Source organism: Dendropsophus ebraccatus, chromosome 2 (genome assembly GCF_027789765.1).
Source record: "Dendropsophus ebraccatus isolate aDenEbr1 chromosome 2, aDenEbr1.pat, whole genome shotgun sequence".
NCBI classification, from domain to species: domain Eukaryota; kingdom Metazoa; phylum Chordata; class Amphibia; order Anura; family Hylidae; genus Dendropsophus; species Dendropsophus ebraccatus.
The window spans coordinates 162,455,208-162,469,192 of record NC_091455.1 but is presented as its reverse complement, the minus strand read 5'-3'; the positions used below and the strand labels follow the sequence as shown (position 1 = coordinate 162,469,192).

The 13,985-nt window shown below is 40.1% G+C and overlaps 1 protein-coding gene across 2 annotated transcripts in view; it reads left to right on the top strand.

Moving 5' to 3' along the window:
* The window catches only part of TGFBR2 (transforming growth factor beta receptor 2), a 59,795-nt gene that overhangs the window by 21,824 nt on the left and 23,986 nt on the right, over nucleotides 1-13,985 (top strand). The gene's annotated exons all lie outside the window — the stretch shown is intronic.

Below are 13,985 nucleotides of genomic sequence, written 5' to 3'. Positions count from 1 at the left end.
ATCTCGCAGCTGCCCGCCATTAAGCGCCGCAGCGTTTAAGTGTAAGTTACCGAAGCATCTCCGGTCACTTACCGAATGGGACCCCCCCAGGCGTGTCTGCAGGGATACCGATCGCACTCCCTGACTGCCGGAGGTCTAATCCTTACCTCTCTGCAGTCCGTTCTTCTGATAGAGTCTGCCACAGACCACAGGCAGGCTCTATCAGAAGTTCGCAGATTACACTGATCCCTGCTATGCTGTTGCATAACAGTGATCAGTGTATTCTATCTAATGTAGTAATGTAAAAGTCCCCTAAGGGTAAGAAAACAATCTTCTTCCTCTGCATCTTTATGGGAAAAAAATAGCTAATTAAATTCTACTAACCTGCAGTTAGTTTTTTTTTTTTTTTAAAGGAACCAATCAGCATGATTGTGCTGATTAGGTTCCCAGCCTAATAAATATTGTATTGAGCCCCTCCTATTGTCTGGGGTTCCCTCTTTGGTAACTTCATATCCTGGCAAAATGTCTTTTAATGCGGCACGTAAGGCAGGGAGTGAGGTGACAACTAGTCATTTGGGCAGTGTCCGGCCTGTAACTAGTCACGGCTCTGGCTCTCTGTCAGCGTGCTCTACCTGGGTGATATACAGGCAAAGAAACCACTAACTGGCTTTTTTGTCATTTACCCCCGCAGAGTGTGCTGACAGAGAGCTGTGACTAGTTACAGGCCTGACACTGCCCAAATGACTAGTTGCAACCTCACTCTCTGCCTTACATGCCGCATTAAAATACTTTTTGCCAGGATATGAAGTTACCAAAGAAGGAACCCCAGACATGATACGGGGGCTCGTCACAATATCTATTAGGTGCTGCTGGGAACTTAATCAGCACAATTGTTCCCTGTAAGTCACCTATAACTTTTATGAGTGAAGTATGTTGTATAGATCAGGAACACCTTATCCATGAAGAGAAATTTAGGCTAAAAAGTTGATATTTGACTTGTCCTTTTAAGTTGTATGATAGTTCTGTCGAATATTTATAGTAAAACCAAGGGGACTTTAATAGGATACAGTTTTCAGACAGTTTATGCCCATTGACCATTCAGACTAAACACTTCTGGGCTGAATGCTCCTCACTCTTCTCCATTAATAATCATTGTTGGATCAGGCCTAGTGCCAGAATTTTGTGTAAGCAGCAAAGAAATTAGAGTCTCAATGTGAATTACATATGTCTACATGAAGGTGAAATGTTCCTTTCCACGCTTCCTCTTTCCTGTTTATGGGTAATCTTCTTATGTTTACACAGGTAGATTTGCTTCTATACTGTGCACACAGTTTAGATTTTTGAACCCACATGTGCTCAGAATATAGATGACAGTATTGCAGTTTTGAAATTGCATACTTATTATGGGAATTTTAAATGTTGTAAAAACTGTCAAGATGAAACGCGAAAGTTTTAGTAAAGAAAACAAAACTACTGTAAAAGCAGATTCCATATGAGATATGTATGCTAACATTTTATATACATAGTGTGCCTACATTGTCTAAAGTGTTTATAAGCCGTGCTGCCTGTAGGCAGAGGGTAAAAGCATGGTGCTATACAGTATCCTTCAGGACCACCGACCAATACGTTTGTAGAGCCACTGTGATGGGTAACACCCAGACACATGTTGTGGTTTTATAGGCCTTTACTGTGGAACATCACAACTCAACAGCAAGTGAGCTTCAGATATTCCCAGCTGGGAAGCACAAAGCTGAAAGAGAATGTCTGTCCTTGCTTAACTATTTGCCTTTGGTCTGTGGCTGCAAACAGTAGAGAACCGTGACAGTCCCTCTGAATCACAGCAGGACAGAAGGCGCATTCAGGCAGCCTTCAGAGCTTATAGGGATTGTTTCTCATGGATCTCTTGTACCAACTAATTCTATAGGGCATGCAGAGCATTTCCCAGCACCTCCTGAGCAGTAGGCCCCTCCTGCACTAGTGGTTTCTAATGCAACTGACCCTCCCATGCCCGATGAGAGTCCAGCTACTGTACTTTACAACCCTGCCTGTCACATAGGCTGTAGTAGTTTTCCTTCTAAAATCACTTGTTCTGCCTTTTCATTGGTTGCCACACTCTAGAAAACAAGGAAACTAATATTGCCTGCCTGTCAGAAAAACCCGATGATGCAGGTATTAAACCCAGGTACAATGGCAACCAGCCCCTGAACTATATGTTTGGACAGCAGTATTGCACAATTCTGTATAACATGATATACAATACAGATATAGAACTTAACATATTAGCACCAAAAAGCAGCACTTTACAATAGTTTCAATGAAGTAAGGATAGAAGCAAAAAAAGTGGAAGTCAGCACCTCAAATCAGGATAATGTTAGTCCCATGATACATTGGTTTGTTAGTAAGCACGAAGAGCTTCCTTTGGACTCCAAAGTAAATAAGTAAATATATATGTAAATGGAGTTTATCCATTTACATATATATTTACCTTGAAGTAAGGATAGCAGTGAGGTATAAATCCTGATCAAAATCCATGTTCAAATATGCCAAGAAGTTGCATTACACCGCTCATTTCTAACCTGCTGATAGCTCCCTATTGGACACAGGGCGCTGAGGATGAAGGCATGTCTCTAAGTCTGGGTTCACACTACGTTTCTGCAATTCGTTTTTGCAATCTGTTGTTTTTTTTTGCAAAAAAAACAGATGCATTTGCGTGAATCCATTTTGATCTGTTTTTCCGTTGACTTCCACCATAAAAAAAGGATCAAAACAATGCTTTTTTTTTATGTACACAAAAACGTAAAAGACCTATTTTTTTTAAGTCTGTTAAAAAAAACGGATACTTTTTTTCATCCATTTTTTATACTTTTGTTGCAAAAAATGGATGAATAAAAAACAGATTGCTAAAATGTAGTGTGAACCCAGCCTTACCTTCATCCTCAGTGCCATTCCCGTGCCTGCTCCACTCATACTCATTAGGGGAGGCGGTCTGGCCAGGGACCAGCACTATTGGGGCAGAAGCCCCCATCCCCAGTGCTCCATATGGCCTTACTGGACACAGGATTACACTACAAACTGCACACAGAGGATAAAGGTAAGATATTTACCTTCCTCCTCAACGCCCTATGCATCATAGGGAACTATCAGGTTAGATTCGTCTAATCTGGTGATAATTCCCCTTTAACCCATATATATATTAATGCACAAATTGTAGAAAAGTCAAGAGCATCAGCTGATCAGAATTTAAAAACACATTAATACTTACAGTATAAACTGCAATTAAAAATAATGTGTACAACTTAAAAACACATTTCATGTCCAAGCAGGAGACTTTGTCAGGTAGCATACCCACAATGCATCACAATACATGGCAGTTAAATACAACTGACTGGAGAAACGCCCTGAAAATAGGTGTTCCTATAGCTTAGGGCTATGGTTTAACATAAATGAATTCTCACATACATAAACAAATGGCATGTACACAATCTTTAATACCATTCTTTTTTTTTTTACTTTTAACTGACATGCTTTGCATTCTTGACTTTTTCTGCTGATATTAGGATCAGTACTAATATATAGCACAACCTAACCAGGTCAGTGGATAGTACCTGGATTATTTCAAAGAGTATATACCATCCATGGAAGTAAAAAAAAAAAAAAAAAAAAAAAAAACACTGCAAGAGTTGATTTTTTTTTTCTTTTCCAGTACTATTCGCTGTGTATATGACATAATAAATTTGTTATTGAGATAACATTTTATTAACGCTATCTGTGTTTGGTTATTAAGATGTCATATCACAGATGAATAAATTTATATATAAAACATACATAATACAGAATAATGCAAAAACCCATATTTGGTATCTACGTCTGGAAACCCAAACATAGCTCATATGAACCACTCTTATATGTGTATACAACAGAATACAGACTTCTATAAAAAAAAAAAAAGAAGTTTGACTTGTCCTTGAGGCTATGTTCCCAACATCTTTTGTAGGAACATAGCCTGAATATGTTTGTTTGTTTGTTTGTTTGTTTGTTTGTTTGTTTTGGCTTACCGAAAAATTATATTTGTATACTTTTGGAGCACAGAGTCTTCATCATCAGGTATTTGAGTTTGTAAGGCAATGATGTGTTGTAAAGAAGTATTCCAATATAACAAGTCCGGTAGAGATCTGACTCATCACAACAATCCTGATAAAGTACATGTAAGTCACGTCTAAAAGAGATACAGAAACTAGAAAAAGTGGGCATTCTGCACAACGTGCCATAAAATGTGTGCCCCCCCCCCCTTTTTACACCATTTTTAAAAACAAAAAATGTTGCAACTAGACTTTTTGTTTATTTGCGTCTCCTTTGTGAGTCTGGCTTTGGTCTGGCATGAGTCAAAAGCTTATAATGATGAAGAAAAGTCTGTGAACTAGCTGTCCTCCAGAAGAGAGAAAGTTGCTTCTCCAGTGCTTCCTATTGGAAAAAGCTACCTTTTTAGATCAATATCTGACCTTTTAAAGAGCCTTGAAGCATGACTGGAGATTATTAGTTAATCCAGAATGTCCTTTAAAATAAAGCATACCCATATATCAGTACAAAGAATGATGCTAGTTAGCAGTGTAAGAAGCCTTTGATGTGAGTCTGATGGAATATTGTATCTTCTGGGTAAAGCCCCTATTACACAGGGAGATCAGCAGGAGGAAGCGAGTACCAACCGGTCAGGTCAGCACCCGCTTGCTCCTCCTCCCCTGCTTGCTGTCGGCAATATTACACGTGGCATCAGCAAGCGGGTAAGTCTGGGGGGCGCAGGAAGTTGAGGATGGGGCCCATAGGAGATACGGTAGTATCGGGGGTAGTGTATTTGGTGGAATTTAGGGCTTTACATGTCAGTAACATCATTATGTTTTTAATATCTCAAAGTCAATTTATTTATTTATTATTTTTTTTTTTAGACTTCAATATTCACCATTACAGGGTCTATGTAGGAAATTCACCATTACAGGGTCTATGCAGGAAAAACGTCACAAATGCAGTAAAGGAGCAGTCTCTCCACTACACTCTCGCAAGGGTACAACTATAGTACTTGTATATCTGTATAGCACTTTTTTTTAGAGTTTTATTCTACACACATGCACGAGGTATATATTTGTGCCTTAGGAAAACACCTAAGTCATATACACTCTCGCAAGGGTGACAGTATAGTACTTGGATATCTGTATAGCACATTTTTGTTCTGTGCACCCTTTGTTCTGTGCACCCTCTCCTATGCCTAATCTATCTACCTATCTATCTTTCACCCTCTCTATTTTTCTCTCTCAATCACTATATGTTTCTCCTCTCCGCTTTCCTAATAATCTTTTTGTCTTTGCTTTTGTACAATATCTTCTCAGCATAGCAGCGTACAGCAGCAGCGTTTTGTCACTGACGAGCTCTGTGCACTGCTAACAGTCTCCTTCCTCTCTCTGTGCAGACTGCCTCATGCGGTCATGTGACCGCTCCTCTTAAAGTAGTACCGACGTCACACAGGGGGTGGGCTAGTGCAACATCCTTGCTGATTGGATGTGTTCCGGGCATCATGGGAAAGCGCTTTTCCCACCCAGAACACTTCTGCTTTCTAAAATGACGGCTGCCATTTTAGAAAGCAAGAAAAAAAAAAAATTCGGAGCGGACTTTCAAAAATTTGAATCCGACCAGACTCGTACTTCTAACATCTAAATCGGATCCCATACCGGCCGAACCAGTTCGCTTATCTCTAGAGATAACGCCCATCTGCTACCGCCACTCCTTTTACACAGATCTATGGCAGAAGATCATTGCTATCGTTGTTGTTTGTCTTTCAACATATTGAAAGACTTTAAAAGAGAACGATCAGCCGGCATCGTGCATGTCAGCGCATGTCCTTTTATTGCAAGTGAATATCGTTCAAATGGTCAATAATTGTTAAAAAAAACGGCCGATAACTGCTTCGTGTAACGGGACCTTTATACTACCATGCTTGAAACAAGAAATCTTATCAGCCAGGCAATGCTCTTTGGGATTAAGGATTAATGTCAATAAGATCTGCCTTTCTAGTGGCATCTATTTAAAGTGGTACCTACCCAGTAAGTTGGTGTAACATCTGATTATCAGCCAAGTAAGGGCCCTATTACACGGCATGAATATCCTGCAAAAAAAAAAAAATTGTTATATTTGAATGTGAACAATTGTTTTGTGGGAATGCAGGCCACAATTGAAAAATCGTTCGTGTGTCGTTGATTGCATCTTTTGAGCTGAACCTAAAATCATCAGTAATTGCTAATCATTTGCTGCAATTCCACATTCATTCGCTAATCGTCCCTTATAGCAATGATACCACAAAAAATGGACAGTTATCAAAGGTAGGTCCTTGGAGGTAGGTCCTTGGAGTCCAAGGAGTGGTCCTTGAGAAAGACTGGGAGGGTGAGGTGGAGGGGTCATTGTAGCATGTTGGACACTACCTTGCTGTATTAGTGTGGCTCACCAAGCACCATTGTGGAGGCAAATTAGCTCTTGATTGTCTATATATATTGGATGGATTCTACACAATCTTATTTATTGTATTATATTGCACTGGCATTTTAAAAAGTTTTCTAGTACAGCATTGATAATTTATTATGATATGTGTTTAGTCCCCATTGCCACATGATGAATGAATTATTGTGATCTTTGTGTTATGTTGCCCCTCCACGGTGTGTTTAAATGTTCTTTGTGTATATGTTGATTTTAGAGGATGTCTTGGAAACCATGGATAAATAAACTTTTTGATTAACTATACATTTTTTGGTGGTATCATTGCTATAAGGGTTCAGTTTTGTTTTACAGATGGAGTAACAGATTGTGGTAACAAACGTAACTAACGACTATTGTTCTATGTAATATGGTGAACGATTTCAGGTAGTTCTCGTTTGCAATCACTTATTGTTAATCATTAAAAAAAAACTCTTCATCTAATAGGAGCACTCCTATGGACAAAAATCCATATGAATATGTATGGGTTCAAATGTTTCTACAATGCATCCTTTAAAAACTACACTAAAAAGACCATTAAAAACACTTTACAAGTCTTAATGTGTTTACAGTATGTTGCCATTTTCATGGGCTTTTGTTTCATTTTGAAACAGCTTACTCTAAAGTTTCAGACTTTCCTGTGATGGTATTCTTTATTTATACGAATGAAGCCACTGTATAGAATATACATGTCTCTTTCCATGTTACTTAAAGCCAAATGTGAATTAGCACCATTATTTTTGGATTTGTAAGCTCACTGAATGCCTCTTTATATTAAAATGACAGTATGGGGCCTTAGATGTCATGGCGTGCCACTTGAAAAGATTAGGGGAAAAAAGTAACCTTTTCAATACATTGTTCACATCTGTATTCTCAGAAGGAGGTGAAATGCCAGGCAATATATTTAGTAACAGTAATGACATTAAATGTAACATCGAAGCACAGGACACCAATAGCGTATGTTCCCACAGCGTTTTTTTTCATCCATTTATAAATGATGACCGACATTTCATTGACTTCAATGTATTGCCTTGCAGTCAGTTAAATCATTGCAATAACGGACGACTTTTTGAATAGAAAAAGTGGACGCCTTTTCTCTTTTTTTTTTTTAAGTTGTTTACACATCTTATAAACCATACTTGCTCATTTGCTCACATTGTGAAAGTTGTTTGTTTAACAACACAATTATTTTCTAAGGTTTTTTTATTTTTATTCTATCCTAATACCCCTTTTTAAAGGCAATGTGGCTGATACAACAGGAAGATGCATAGACTGGGACTTCCTAATGTCTGTTTCCTAAAAGCTACTTTACACACATACATTTTCCAGCATTTTAAAATGTGTAGCGCATATGTAGGGAATGCTTTTACATGATCACTACTTGCTAAGTAATATTATATTAGAGAATGTTATTCCAAGAGAGGGAACTCCACTTTAGGTGGCTCGCATGGTTGCTGTAAAATGTGAGGAGGAAAAAAAACATTATATACAGTATATTTGCGCCATGCTTTGATATTTACATACAGTACTATGCAAAAGTTTTAAGCAGATATGGAAAAATGCTGTGATTGTTATCAGTTAACAAAATGCAAAGTGATTAAACAGAAGAGAATCTACGCCAGCTCACCGTGCCTGTGCATCCACCCCAGTCTATGCTCCATTCATTCTCTAATGGGCCCATGAACATTTCCAAGCCCTGAACAGGTGCAGTGAGCGCTCCATACATTATCCCCATTTTTGGGATCAGTGGGGGTCCTAGCTGTCAGACCCCTAGCAGTTAGCTGGGATGGAATACCCCTTTAAGAACTATCTTAGGCCTAAGGCCCGGTTTACATGTACCTTATACGCAGTGGATTTCACGCTGACATACTCGCAGCGGGTTTGTCATCCCGCTTCGAGTATGTCAAAATTAACGCCCTTAACCCTCGGGTTATACTTTACCACGCCCCCACCCCAGCTTGCTTCGGCAGCTCCCGGCGGCCCCTAGCGCTTAGCCAATCAGTGCGCTGCAGTGGGAGAAACACACTGATTGGCTGAGCAATGGGAGATGCCGGAAGCCCCCAAAGCAACCTAGAGCTGGGACCCGGTACAGTATGTTCCCGGGCCGCTGGGCATTAAAGTCACTCTGTACCCACAGTCTGTCCCCCCCAAACCACTTGTACCTTCAGATAGCTGCTTTTAATCCAAGATCTGTCCTGGTGTCCGTTCGGCAGGTGATGCAGTAATTCTCCTAAAAACAACTTTTAAACTTGCAGCGCTGTGTCTAACGGCCGGGGCTTACATTAGTATATGCATTAGGCTGGCACAACCTCTTCTTCCCTCCTCCCCACCCTCCTCATGATTAGGAATGCTCCAGGCAGATTGCTTCCTATTCCCCAGCTTTGTGCATAATGAACATGGACTGGATCATTAAGACACCTGTGCAAAGCTGAAACAGCAGTAAATGTTCCTGGATCATTCCTAATGCTGAGGAGGGAAGGAGAGGTGTGCCAGCCTAATGCATATACAAATGTAAGCCCCGGCCGTTAGACACAGCGCTGTAGGATTAAAAAAATTTTTAAAACAATAACTGCATCCCCTGCCGAACGAACTTTGACTCACATGTGGGATGACAATCCCGCTGCAAGTATGTCATCCCATTGATGGAAGAACGTGTGAACCTAGCCTGAAGAATAATGAGTCCTGGAACTAAATACATGGCCCCCACAAAGCTCTCATCTGAACAACATTGAATCTGTCTGGAATGACATGAAGAGACAGAGGATATGAGTGAGTCTGTATCCTGGATCTGTAGTTGGTCCTCCAAAATGTTTGGAACAAAATACGGTACCTTTAAAAAGTGTCCACGTTCCCTTGAAGAATTGGTGCTGTTTTGAGAGCTAAGGGCGGTCACAGCAAATATTGATTTGATTGGAATTCTCTTTGGTTCATTCGCTTTGTATTTTTTTTTTTTAATAATAAAACATTTTTAGAGCTTTCTTACTTTGCAGCATTTTCCCCCACACCTGCCTCAACCATTTGCACATTATATAAGCAGAAAACAGTTCAGCTGTGTAAGTATGTACAGCACAGTGGCTCAGATGTTGGCATTGAAGTGCTGATGTCCTGGGTTTGAATTTAGACAATGGTCTCATCTGCTTGGAGTTTGTATGTTCTAATTCAGTTTCCCCCCTACTCTCTAAAAGCATACAGATAAATGCATTTTGGATCTAGATTATGGTTGGCAGTGGAGATTAATGTGAATGCTGACATCCTCTGTACAGTGTCATGGAATAGCTCAGTGGATCAGTATTGTTCAGTTACTTTACTACTGAGTTGCTTTATTTAAATAGTTAAAAGCAAAACGTTTCCTGCCTTCCTGTTTGTAATGTTTCTGTACTACACCCACACCAGGTTGCATAGAAGTGAGTCATAGTACACACAGTAAATTTATAGCAGTTTCTGAGTTATTGTGTACTGGAAGGGAGGGAGGTGGTGGGTTATTTCATCATCTTGATGACACTTATGCAGTTCTTGACAAGATATAAACATCTCTTAGAATCCTATGGGAATTTGCCCTGTTATGAGTTAAGGCCCTATTACACAAAGCATGCACAATGTCGGCTGATCATTGTCTTTCAATGTCTTCCAACATGTTGAAAGACAAACGACCACAATAGCACTGATGTTCTGACATTGCTCCGTGTAATAAAAGCGGTGGCAGCAGACCGCCACTATCTTCTATGGGTTACCCTGATAGAACCAGCAACAAGCGGGGAAGTGAGGAGCAAGCGAGTGCAGATCTGACAGGTCGGCGCTCGCTTGCTCCTCCGTGTTATAGGGCCTTTAATAATTTGCTTTGTAATACTTTATCTATGGTCAATTCAGACTCATGGTTTCTAAAGTTCTTCAGCAAAATCCTCTGTGATGCTCTGTAGTGTCATTTTCTATGAATCTATATTCTTGCTGTGGATTTTCATTCCACAGTGAGAATTTAGCCCCTGCCTACTTAACCCACCATTGTCGGTCTAATACTTTACCTGTCCACGATCCTGGCCTTGAGGTTTTTTTTCTTTGTCTAATGATCACATAAATGAATCAGGTTCATATTGAGTACTTATTAGGAAGGGGCATAAAAAGCACACCATACCAACATATCATGTAATAGAGCCAGCAATCATGCAAACGGCTTGTCGCTCATTTCTGAAGTGCAAAAATCATTGGTTGTGATGCTTCCCTGCTAAATGGTCCTTTTAAATTTCCTATGTACTGTATGTGCGCGCGCACACACACACACACTCACACACACTCACACACACACACACACACACACAGTGTAATGATAATTTGCAAATCTGCAAATCATTTGTGTTAAACTCCTGGAATCTTGAGCTGGGATTATGAATCCTCTCCAAAATACTAGGTCTGGTAATAAGCTTTAACTCCAGAAAAGTGCCAAAAAATCATTTCCTGACTTGTTACTGCCAAAAACCCCTGTAACACAATATATAAAATGCTTCATGTATAAAAAATAATGAAGAAGTAGAGCTCACCCCAATAGGGTCCAGTCAGCAGTGTGGTGGTTAGTTGGGGGGTAGACTTCTTTTTGTCTCTTAATGAACTTTTATACATGAGTTCTTAACTATTTATTATCTGGAATTACATTTATGGCTAAGAAATCTTAAAATCTGTAAAAGCTGCGGGGTTTCATACTGTGTATAGGTAATCAATATATATATATCTGCTTTTTTGTACTAGCTCCTTTGTGGTTCTTGTTTATGTGGCTTATCACAGATTTGCAGCTGTATTCTAGAACAGCAGTGCATCATCCAGTGACCCTGGTATCACTCTCAGTTTGATGCAGTAGCTAACAGGAAATGTGAGACCAATATCAAATGTCACCAGAGATGTTTCTGTTACATTCACTTCATTAGTATACAGTTTCAGCGTGCTGACATTTAATTCCTTCACATTTATGTCTGTGCAGATCATCAAACTGTAATATTTAGTGCTTGGTGGAAAATATGTCTTTTCCCAGATTATGTTTATATTGCCTCATGGAAGTAGTAAATCAGGATTGCTTACGCACCATTTAACTCTCAGCGTGTGCGTTTTAACACCGCTTAAATAGAAATGTGACATTTACAGAGCAGAGAATATAAAATGCTAACTGTTCCCAGTCTTCACTGATCACTGTATTGTGAAATAAATCATAAGCTGTATCATCTTATTTGACTGTAATCTTGGCTTCGAAATGAGAAAATTTTGTGTTGATCATAAATAAATATGCTTAAGATTCTTAAAAAAAAAAAAAAGAAAATGCAAAAATATAATATTCAAGTAAAATGTAAAAATATAATATTCCAGTGTATGTGTGTATTTCAGATGGGTGACCAATGTAACTCAGACCATGGGTGTAACTATGGCCATAGCAGCTGCTTTAAGACAAGTGGGAGGGGATTCAATCTGATGCAGGAAAGTGGTTTAATGAGTAAAGCCCCTTTTACACGGGGTGACGAGAGGGAGCAAGCTCACTGCTGAAACTATTACTTGCATCTGCAGAGAGTAGGTAAGTGGAGGAGGGGGCTGTCCATGCTAGATCATCCGGGCAGCCCATAGACGATAGCTGCAGTCTGCTGCCGCGGCTCCTTTTACTCAGTGCAACGGCACCAGATTGCTGCCATCCTGATCGTTGATTTTTTAATGTGTTGAAAGACAACCTCATGCATGTCGGCTATTACACAAAGCGTTTTTCGGCTGTATACGGCCGATAATCGCTTTGTGTAATGGGGGCTTAACTCTATGAGTTAAAAAAGTTGTTGGCTTTCTGCTATAATATCTGACACCGCACAGCTCAGGGAAACCTAAACCTTCGCTAGCTTGGCGCGTGTGTGTGTGTGTGAAAGGAGTGGTGCAGTTCTAGTCACGCCTTTGAGTGGGAGCACTGCAGATGTTCAACTCTCTAATGTTATGTTAGTAACTACAGTTGGTTCTATTATGGATATCTGTAATAACACTTGAATAGATAATGCTGTTTGTGCAAATATGCTAATTTTGGATTGGGCAAAAGCTTGTTATAGTCACAAAGACCGCATTTAGTTAGCAGATATTGCCCTGTGTTATCGAGGCAGCGATCAGCCAAGCAGCTGATCTTCAAATGATTGCCATCTTTAAACATATTTTAAAAATCATCTGCACATCTCCCCATGTAATATGAGATGTAAGCAATTAGCGTTTGCTTTCAATAAGGGGTCGGGCCATGTAATACAGCCCGAAGGGTCCCCAGACATGTGCATATTTGTTCCTGTTAACTTATGAAAGTGTTAGACCAGAGTTGCAATCTACTGTATATAATAAAGGGATATTCCGGATTAAAACAAAATATATTTTTTTCAAATCAACTAGTACTTATCATCTGCTCTATGCCCTGCAGAAAGTGGTGTATTCTTTACAGTCTGACACTGTGCTCCCTTTGCCACCTCTGTCCATGTCAGGAACTGTCCAGAGCACTAGCAAATTCCCATAGAAAACTTCTAGTGCATTAGACAATTCCTGTAACAGACAGAGATGGCAGCACTGTGCACTTAGGAGCACTGCTGCAGCATCAAACCCACCCCCTCTATTGATTATCATTAGAAGGGGCAGGCGGGATCACGTGGCAGTGCCCCGGAGCGGAGTTTACAGCGCAGGACCGGTGCCGTGGAAGACAGTAACACACATACCTTCCTCCTCAGCGTCCATGGCGCTATAGGGGACTATCAGTAGGTTAGATTCATTAGGCATCTTGTGGCCATCATCTTTGTTTTTTTTTTAAATTCTTTATTTATAAACATTTTCAATTATTTTCTTTTTGTATACTGGTATCATTGCATATAACAGATAACAATGGGTAATGCAAATCGCATAACCGCAAAAACATATGCAAGCATAGTAATACAACAGCAATATAAGTGACAGAATGTCCAAAACAAGACACAACAGTAGGCTTCAAGCCAGCATAATCACCCTGGGTACATCGTAGGGTTCAAGAACCCCAGTTTTGAAGCCAAAACCAGTAAAGAAGAAGTGAGAAAGAAGAAGGGCAGAAAAGAATACAGAAAGGGGAGGGGAGCTAGGATAGGGGAGGAAGATGGAGAGGGGGTCAGCTGGGGAAAGGGAAGGGATAAATAAATAATAGAATAAGAAAACAACAATAATAATAATTTAAAAAAAAAAAAAAAAGGGGGGGGGGGAGCGGGGAGAACCACTGGACCGGAAACAAATAGTTTCAAATGATGTAAGCATGCGGGCAAAACCTGCAGCTTCCGGCAAGGCCCTCAGGAAATGTGATAATTGCCGCACTCTCCAGTCTCCCAAGGGGATCGGTGCCACAATGTCCATGAGCCCCCGTGGGGAGAGCCAACCGCCATTTTTGAGAAAGTCTTTCGCCCTATGTTTTCCCGCCTGGAGCCATAATTTAAAAGGGCCAGGCAAACCCCCAGGGGCGAATTGTGGGTTACCCAATATAGGGAAGA